Here is a 10,399-nt window from a genome sequence, read left to right on the forward strand (position 1 = left end):
ACACAGAGATGACAGTGACTTGGGGCCCATGAAGAGCTACTGCCTCCATATTAGAAAAGACAAACATTCTTCCACCTTCGTTCCGTCTTTATGGAACCACCAGGATTAAGGGGAGGAAGTTGACAAAAACCAGAAAAGTTCTTAATTTGCAAGGAATTTATGCATAATGTATGAGATATATGAATTTGCAACAGGCTATTGCTTTTAAGATTATTCCTTTGTTCACAAGGTATGTTTTTTGTGACTTGGTGTCTGAGAGCATCCGGATGTCCGTAATTCTTTGCTTTTTATTGTCTTGTAATTGCCCTAACTCTAAATTTTATTACTCTAATTGTATTATTATTATTATAATCATTTTATTATTGTTAAAATTTTAAAATTTTTAAAACTGAGTGATTGGTATTTTTCACAGTGGGTCACACTGTGCCAGGGTGGTACATGGGACAGCTGAGCACTGATAACCAGACCCATACACAGGGATCCCCAGGGGCAGCACCCAGGCCAGTGAGAGAACACCAGAGTTGCCATGCAGGAGCCACCCAGGGTCCACAATCAAATCAAAATGAGGCAACCTCAAGCCACAGACCCAAATATTTACATAAATTTTAATAACCTGTTGCTGCAATTATTATCCCAGAACCCTGTTATGGTATCACACTCTAAACAACACAAACACACAGCATTCCATTTTAAAACCCACTATTGTTAGTTTGGCTGAATTATTGTTTTCTAGTTTCCCTTTTTTCACTTGGGAGGGCTGGGAAGGTTTTAGGGTTTTGCATTATCTGCCTGTGACAAGAAAAGTGGTATTCCTTAATCAAAAGAAGACTCATTTAAAATACTTCCATTCTGCAATCAAGGCAGTATCTCAGCAGAGCTTTAATGAAGTCAAATAGGTTTTGCATGCCCAGGATCTTAAAATATTTTTACAGTACAAACACTTAATTTGAGATAGTTCAGCTGGTCAGAGCATGGTGCTAATAATGCCAAGGTTGTGGCTTTGATCCCTGTATGGGCCATTCACTTAAATCTGGACTTGATGATGTATGTGGGTTTCTTCCAGCTCAGAACAGTCTGTGATTCTAACTCTAAAATATTATGAAATTCTGTCACAGATTGAGCATTTAAAAATATATCCAGTGATTTCTCAAAGCCTTAACACCCATAGGTTTATACTTTCAGTATTTCTAGTTTTTGTTATAAAGAACAACCTTTAGAACAATGGCCACCAGGAAGTGATGGAATTTGCCTGCCCCTGAAGAGTTTATGCTGGATTAACCTGTCCTGAAGAAAGGTCTCACTTAACCAGAGGCTGTGAAGGAAATAATGTTTTTGAAATGTTACCAAGAACTGTTTCCTCAGTGTAATTTACACCAGAAAACAAAGGATCAAATAACACACAGAGGCTGGGTTTTTTATTAATGCAGAATGTGGCTAGTGAGCTACAGAGGACAGGTTTGTTCAGCCCTTTCTTTGGCTGCATAGTCCCTGTAAACCATGACAAAGGCTGGGGCTTGAAGCACTGCAATTTTCAAAAGATTTGATAAACATGAGAAGAAACTGAAGTCTGTAAGTCTGACTGTAAGAAGGATGAATGACTTCTGAAAAGGAGAAATTAGTAGATTTTAATTTTTTAAAGGAGGTATTGGCTAATAGAAAGGGAACCAGAGTTTATAAATAAAAAAATTTAAAAAAAGAAATTAAAAAAAACATCTAGTGAGGATGTAAGAATCAGTTATATTCTTCAGCAATCAGGTCAGAATAATCTCAAAAAAAAAAAAAAACCCAAGAAATTACTTGACTTAAACAGTACAGAAAAGCTGGGACTGGAATAACCTCCCTTGTATTATCAATCTCCTTAATTAGGAATAAGGAGCCAAGACAAGTCAGGAGGAGACTCCATCAAAGGACAAAGTGGGAATGTTATTGTTGCTACTTACACTGTTCATGTTTCTCAAAGGAAAGGAAGGATGTTTGTAGCATCAATGCCTCACCCAGTTACTCTGTTGCCCATCTTTTCATCAAGTGTTGTCTCAAATTTATTGTTTAAGGATGGAAAATGTGTATTGCTGCTGTTCTTTCTGGACTCAAATTCATGTTTAGAGATACTGCCACAGCCTCCAAAAATGTTTCCTGAAAGCAAAGAAGGTTTAGCTGTGCATTTATCAGTGAAGTTGCATTCATGTACTGGTGAGGTTTTAGCACTGACAAATCCAGAATTTCCAGAGGGAATGGACAAAATGCCGTTTATAATTGAAATGTCACCACTGCAGATTAACAGCTTGAGGCAAAACACAGATTAATCACTCAAGACATGTGGAGCAGAGTAAAGGGAAAAGCAAGTTTATTCCCCTTTTCCTATTAACTAGTTTCTGACCTGATGGAGAAGCAATACTTCCATGCTTTCCTAGGCCCCTGGCTGTTTAGATAAGTTACAACTAGGATGCCAATTAAAGCTATATTTTCTTACCCCACTGTCAGTTAACTGCAACTGCACATTTGTATCAATTCATTGCAAAATGTAAATTAACTGTATTCCACATTCCTACATACTGAGATTTTTCACTTTTTATTCTCACTTCCAGTACCAAAACCTGCCTCTGATCTCAGCTGTGCCCTGATGCGAACTTAGATTTAACAGCCCTCTTCAGCTTTGCACAGAGGAACTCCTTCGAAAACAGTGATAGCCTAAATTCCAGGCTTCATTATCACCACATCATCTGAGACATGCCAAGCTAGAGAGCAGATAGACCAGACCTTTGCTCTAAATTAGGGTGACTGTATTGACAGCAGTCCAGCTAACCTGATTTATACCAGCTACATAATTTAATGGGATGTGGAAGGACTCACACCTCTACAGGAAACCCATGGGGAACTACAAAGCTAACAATCCTCCTGCTCCCAGAAGCAGATTTTGGGCACCTAACTAGTTATTTTAAGTAGCAGGCAGCCAAGAGTTTCTAAGCCCCAAGCAGGTATTCTACATTGCATAGGTGGGCCCAGCAGAAGCAATGGGACAGCAAAAAAAGACTTAAGTTACAAACAGGCAATAAACTGCAGCAGCCCCTGTTAGTACAGGCATTGTTAAGTCTGCTGGCACAATTATCCCAGTAAGAAATCTTGTGGCTCTTTAATTAGCCTCAGAAACATTAAACATAGTAAGCTGGGTCAGATGCAAGCCAACCTTTCTGCCAAGGAACCTTGGTCAGGCGCGCTGCTGCTAATGAGGTAGGAGATGTTTACAATGTTAAGCTCCAAGTAACACAACAGTAACACATTAACACATCACCTTAAAATAAGAAATAGTCTCAGCCTGAGCACTGACCTACCTGCTAGAACAATATCTGAACCATGGCAATGCCCTAAAGGTCATTCCCTTTCTACTCGGCATGGTAAGTACTCTTATCACAAAATCTCCAGCAATGTTTAACTCAGTACTGAAAATATAAAATACCACAGTACCATAAATTAAAAGATGAAGTTTCTGTTCTTTTTCTTGAGATGGCATTATAATACCAAAAGTGTTTTTCTTTCCCTAAATATGTGCTTATCTGTTGAAGTTATTTTTCCAAATGATCTTGTGGTAACCATTATGTTTGTCCATACCTCCAAAAAAAAATCTTCACTCTGTAGGAATAAGAACTTGATGTTTAAATGGATTGAGGTGCCTGGTTTTTTTACTGACTGTGCTGTGAACACTTGAGTGTGAAGAAGAACTTTGATGCTGTGCTGGCTGCCCAGAGTGGTTGTGGAATTGTGGACTCTCCCTCACTGGAGACATTCCAGGACCATCTGAACACAATTTAATGCAACATGCCCTAGGACAACCCTTGCCCAGGGATGCTGGCCCAGGTGACCCACTGTGCTCCCTTCCAACCTGACCCACCCTGGGATTCCATAAAGGCACATACAAAGATCCAGCGAAATCCCTGTGAATGAGTACCACAAGAGGAAGCCCAAAGCACAGTTGTTGCATAGAGACTAAAAATGTAGATTATTTAAGTATAGTAATTATTCCACAAACTTACTGGCTGAGTTAATTTTTTGACATGTGCATATTCAATATGCCAGGTGTGGTACTGCATTAACCAGTTAAGGCCCTTTACAGAGAACTCATGAGGAATTGGTGCAGGAATCCATACAAAAGCACACACAAGCACACAAATAATGAGTACAAGAAAAGAGTTTAAATGATGGCTCAACTACACAATCTCAACTATACCATCAGTTTTATGGGTACTGGTCTGTTTGCAGCTTTTATTTGATCATGCACATAAAATCCTCCAATTTCACTTCTATTGAAACCAGTAGAAGATGTTTTGACTTCAGTGGGTACTGAATCAGGCACTGTGGAATTTTATCTGGTTTTATATACTCTAGTTTATATACTCTAGTTTTACAGTTGTAATTTCCTTGACTCAATTAGGCTACCAGAGATTATGAAGTGCAGTACAAAGTCCTCATGAGATTTCTGCATGGAAGTGAAGGATGCTTCTGAATAACAAATTACTTTTAGGATACTTTCCTCCCCTGCATAGACTTCAAGTCCACGTTCATTCTCACAATAGAAGCAGTACTTAACCATTCTTTTTGGAGGACTACCCTAACTACAGCCATTTGCAAGGCTCATAAAAGTTACCTTATGCACCAGCAGGGTTTCTTGAAGATGAATACCAAACTGGTTTGTGTTCTAGTGCTCAAAAGCAAACATCTCAGAAGCAAGATTGTGTCATCCAGATAAAATTTTCATTAACAACACATTAACCAGTTCTTCCACACTGTACTTGATTCATATCAAACTTCACTTACAGATAAGTACATCTTATTGATTAAAAGCAATCAAAGATAAACTCATTCCTACTCAAACAATGCCTGAACTGGACACTAATAAGGGACAAACCTTGCTCTTTTCAGCACCATCCAGGAAGGACCAAAAATCCTGCAATCAAGAGTAAGTCAAAATCCTGTCATTTTTAAGTGGAAAAATCAAGGCAGACTTTTAGGTGGGAAAGTTACATAGCTTATACAATTTGTTTTAGACCCTGCTTGAAATTTCCACAGAATTCCTATATGCCTGTTTTGTCTCCTGGGAGAACAAATAATCACAGGCCGTTGTCACCTCCCAGAACTGTAGCCTTCATAGCTCCATGGAGAGGAAACAGCCAGAAAAGTAGTTGGTACAGAAGAGAAGGAGGCCAGGGGAACTGTGAAGGAAGGTGTTAAAAGTTAATTCATTTAAAATCTCTAACTGGTAAATATGTTCAGTTTCTTCTTAGACTTTCCTCTGTACATTGTCACTTCTAAAAGGGAATTTCAGAAGTTCTTGGTGGGCAGGGATAGCAGAGTTAAAAAATGAACAATTCCTGACCCTCAGTTTTTGAGGATTGTTGTTTGCCTAGAATTCCAGTCCTACCAACGAGACGACCAACAGAGGGAGCAGCTTTCTAACAAAGCACATTTCAGCATTTTAATTTACTTTTTGTAGCAACTCCAAAGGAATATGATTTAATCCTCAACAAGTCAAGACAGAAGAACAGAGGTTTTTAAATGCTGCTTATGTCAGGCCCATACATACAGAACATCTGCTGCATTTAGCTCCTCAAGAGCAGCATTGAATTTGACATGCAGCAACACAATAACTTCTGTTTGACCACTTTACCATCTACAAAAAGAAAAAAAAAAGACCAAAAAAACCCAAAAAAAAAGCAAACAAAAAAAAAAAAAGAATGTGGTTCTGCAAAGGACACTGGATAGCACTGAGCTCCTGACTTCCTGACTCCTGCAAAGCCAGATGAGTGAGTACTAAATCATAGAATCACAGGATACCAGGTTGGACTGGACCTCAAGGATCAGCTGGTCCAACCTTTCTCAAAAAGCATGTAAAACACAAGATATTTGGTATGAAAGCCTCAGTGCTGACTTGGTGTGTTTGATTTAAGCCTTCAGATAGACTCAGGCAGAGTGCAGGATCAGAGATGTTTGGTATATGCCTACCTACACACACTACCTAATTATATTTACCTAAAGACACAAGGAATAAAATGGGTATTTTCACAAGGAAATGTGAAGAGGGACTACATGCAACCCAAGCTCACCAAACCTTCAGAGGAGCCTGAAGGGCAGCTGGTCCCTTCCATACTTGAACCCTTTAGTTCTGAAAGCACAGGAAAGATCAGATTGGAGAAAACATCTCGAGATCATTTTGAAAACTTCCATCATAGGATCCTTCACCCCATTAGCAAGGACACACAGAGGGCACCAGAAATAATCTTGCACCATCAGAAAGTCCTGTGCTCTACTCACAACACGCCATAGCTGGGGCATGCTCTAAGGTTGTGCTTTCAAACAATAGAAATGTGTGTGCTCTTATCAAAAATCTCACTAAGAAGTAAACAATTACTATTGATTTGACTAATACTGCCTGAAATCCAAATCATAGAAGCCATCTTGTTTCTATCTTTCTTTGTGCTGTTACATTTTCTTATAATAAAATACTCACTTTCTTACACTTCAAGACTGCTCTTCAATAAAAATTTTAAAAGCACTATAGAAAGCTAGAGAAAGGGGATTATCACAGTAACTTTGATTTTCCTTCTCAGTGCCAGTTAAAATCTACAGACATTTGTATTCTGCCTTTTTAACCTCTATGAACAGTGCTGAACATGTCTATAATTCAGCACACGAATATCATGAACAATATACCTCTAGTCTCAGGTGTGCAGTAAAACTCAGTGTTACAGGAAGTGCATTCAGTCAGTTAACCATTATGAGCATTTTTAATTATCTTTAAATCAACAATTACTCCTAAAAGGTCCTCCAAACAATTTTTAATAAAAAACTAATTTACTACACACAAATTAATTAGTTGAAGATAAAATTAGTGGCATCTTTTTAAATGAGATTTTGCAACCAAGGTCAAGGGCAGTAAACATCTACTTCAGGTTCTAAAAGACACAGCTTGTGGACTATGAAATATTCTCTTTTCTTTTTTTTTTTTTTTTTTTTTTTGCCTCAAGGAAATGAAGAATTGGTTCCATTGTGATGGAAGAAAAGACTTAAGGGAAATAGGGCACTTCAGACTTCAGTGGATAATCAAGTGAAAACCACTCAGATGATGTTTTGATCAGGAATTTGTTCAATTAAAAAAGAACAAGTTTTGACACAAATCTAATCATGGCAATAAATTTTCAGAACCTGTAATGCTGTTCAGAGATACATGTGCCAGTGCTAGAAAATGGCTTGGCTGCTGATACTCCTCTGCAACCTAGAGCAACCCAAATGGAGATCTCTAAGGTGTCGGTCTCAGGCAAACACAGTCATGCCTCTCCAACAGTGCCACCTGCTGCACACTGGGAAAGTGTACAGGGCTCTGGAGCTCCAGGTAATTCGATTTATAGACTGATTGACTGATTTACAAAGAAATCACATGGTGTGCATGTATGATCATGCCCACTGTGTTATTTTTATTTATTAGGAATGCCTAAACAGGTAATACCTAAAAGGAAATTGTTCCACTATGATGTAAGAAGAGAACCTGTGGGTAATCTGTTTTCAAGTTTGTCCCAGTGGCATAACAAGGATTAGCTACATCAGCTCACTACACATCAAAGTCACAATTAGCCTCATGTACTTTCTGATGTCATGGGGATTAGAGCTGCAATTTATTTTATTAATCATATCCTAGTTGCAAATTATTCACAAAAAAACACACACACATGCATATATATGTGTGTGTGTGTATATACAGAAACAGAGAGATGCCTTGATGGCAAAGTTTACCTGCACAAACACACACACACATACCCATACACACCACCACAGACTGATTCAATCACATCTCAAATCCTGTGTGTAGTTTTGGGCCTGTCATGACAAGAAAGACATTGCTGGAGTGTGTCCAGAGAAGAGCAACTGAGCTGGGAATGGGCCTGAAGCACAAGTCTGATGAGGAGCAGCTGATGGAGCTGTGGGGGCTCAGTCTGGACAAAAAGAGGCTCAGGGGGGACCTTCTCACTCTCTACAGCTCCTGACAGGAGGTCATAGTGAGGTGGGGGTTGGTCTCTTCTCCTGGGTAACAAGTGGCAGGATGAGAGGAAATGGCCTCACATTGCACCAGGCAGATTCAGATCAGATTTTAGGAACATTTTTTCATGGAAACAGTTATAAAGCCCTTGGGGAATGGCACCTGAGAACATGGTTTAATGGTGACCATGGTGGTGCTGGGTTGACTTGCTGATCTTAAAGGCTTCTTCTGGGCTTAACAATTCTATGCAGACTCTGTTCACAAGTTTTCCCTGAGAAGCAAACAAACTGCAATGTATATGGGATTGGCTGAGCTAATCCTGTTTGCAGTTCCTCCTCTCTGCTGTACCACCTGGAACCATTCCCTTTGTCTCACTGGCCATCTGGCTCCTTTACCTGCTTTGTGGTTCTGTTGCTTACCCGTGGAACTGCCTGGGAGGGGACTGACCTGTATAAACCATTCACACGACTACGTGTGATGGCTTGTCTGTGATCCTGAGGGAAGGGTGAAGCACAAATAATTTATAATCATTTCCGATCAGATACAAACTCATTACATGTTAAATGCTCTTCTAATGAGAGGTGAAGCTCACATCTCTGAAGACAGACCCTGTGTTTCTGGATTAAGGATGCTATCCCAGTAATTCCTCCTGCCACACACAGGCAGGCTGCACAAGTCACTTTTACAGGAGGTCAGAGAGTCAAATAGTGTGACTGGAATTTTAAAAAGGTTTATGGCCATTAATAATGTTTGTATTGAATACCAGCTCAAACTGTAATGAGGTTAATTAAATCTCCTGTCCCAATGTATAAGCCAGCTGCCTGAAGGTCCAGAGGCAGATTCCATGTGACAACAACTCAGAACACTGGACAATCAAGGCAATTGAGGCACTGCTTGCTAGAGAGCACCAGGTGTTTGTCACTGCTGTAGGCAGGGTACTAAAGTAGATCTAACAAAGCCATGATACATCAGAACAATTCCAACATGACATGTGCTTTTTCTGAGGTAGAGAGAAGCCAACTTCAAGAGTATCCACAGTGTCTGACAGAGTATTGTATTTACTGTTCTCTCCCTGGCTAAGGCAAGAAAGGACTACAGCTGAGGTAGAAAACACAACTGTAAGACACACACATATTGGGAAGGCAGGAGTAATTATTAACAAGTCAGCTACAGCAGACTTACACATGTGAGACTGTTGAGCCTTCCCAGAACTCTGTGCATGGCATATCTAGAGTCTTGTCACCTGCAGGCACAGAACTTCCAAGGGGATTCCCAAGATCTGCAGGATTTCAGCCTGATTCAATCAATCATTTATGTGCAACCCAAGGAATCATCTGGAACAAGTGAAATGTCTGAGCTCAGGCAGCTGGGAAGTGCAAGCGAGTTGAACAGTCTCAGCAAAGAGAATGACTGCAACGTTTCAAGCTCCTGCCAAAAGCCTCCTCTGAAATCACCCACTGCAGAACTTTGGGCACAGCAGCAGATTTCTGCTACAAAATGCATGCCAGCCTGCAACAAACTGAACTTTTACCCTTTCCCAAATAGGAAAGGGCCCAGAATTTCTGAAGCTGCAAGGAGGCTTGGGTTGTATGTCTTATGATATTCAGTAATACCTAAAACTTAGTCAAAAAATTGACTAAAACTTAAAATAGCAAAGTAGTCCTTCTAGTTAGACAGATCAACCTGCTAAGGGTTTACTACTTTTACTAGCTACAGAAGATCATGACTACATAATCTTTAATATATTTAGAACTTTTAAAATCAATGAATACAACCTCTGCTCATTTGTGTTCTTGTTTAATAGGTCTTAGTAAATGGCATTTTTACTTATATATCAATTTTATAAGAACATATTGTTGCTTCCTAACTACCCCCAGTATTTTGTTAGGAAACAAAACTTAAAATTTATTACTCAGTTCCCTGATACTATGTAACAACACACCTTCCTGACCAGAGCATAACATCTTCCTGTTCTTACCATGTGTGCACAAAGGGAATGTAACCATTCCAACTACACAGATGTAACTGTTGTAGCACAACTGATTTTTATAGAGATGATTTAACATCCTGCCTGGTGAAGAGAAGGTTGTGTGGAGCCCTCATTGCAACCTTCCAGTATCTGAAGGGAGCCGACAGGGAAGCTGGAGAGGGACCCTTCATCAGGATTTGTAGTGACAGGACAAGGAGTAGTGGGTACAAATTGATAGAGGGGAAGTTTAGGCTGGATATTTGGAAGAAATTCTTTACTGTGGGGGTGGTGAGATATTGGAACAAGTTGCCCAGGGAGGCTGTGGATTCCCCAACCCTGGCAGTGTTAAAAGCCAGGTTGGACAATTCCTTGAGCAGCCTGATCTAGTGGGAAGTGTCCCAGCCCAT

Source organism: Lonchura striata, chromosome 2 (genome assembly GCF_050655825.1).
Source record: "Lonchura striata isolate lonStrDom1 chromosome 2, ASM5065582v1, whole genome shotgun sequence".
NCBI lineage: Eukaryota > Metazoa > Chordata > Aves > Passeriformes > Estrildidae > Lonchura > Lonchura striata.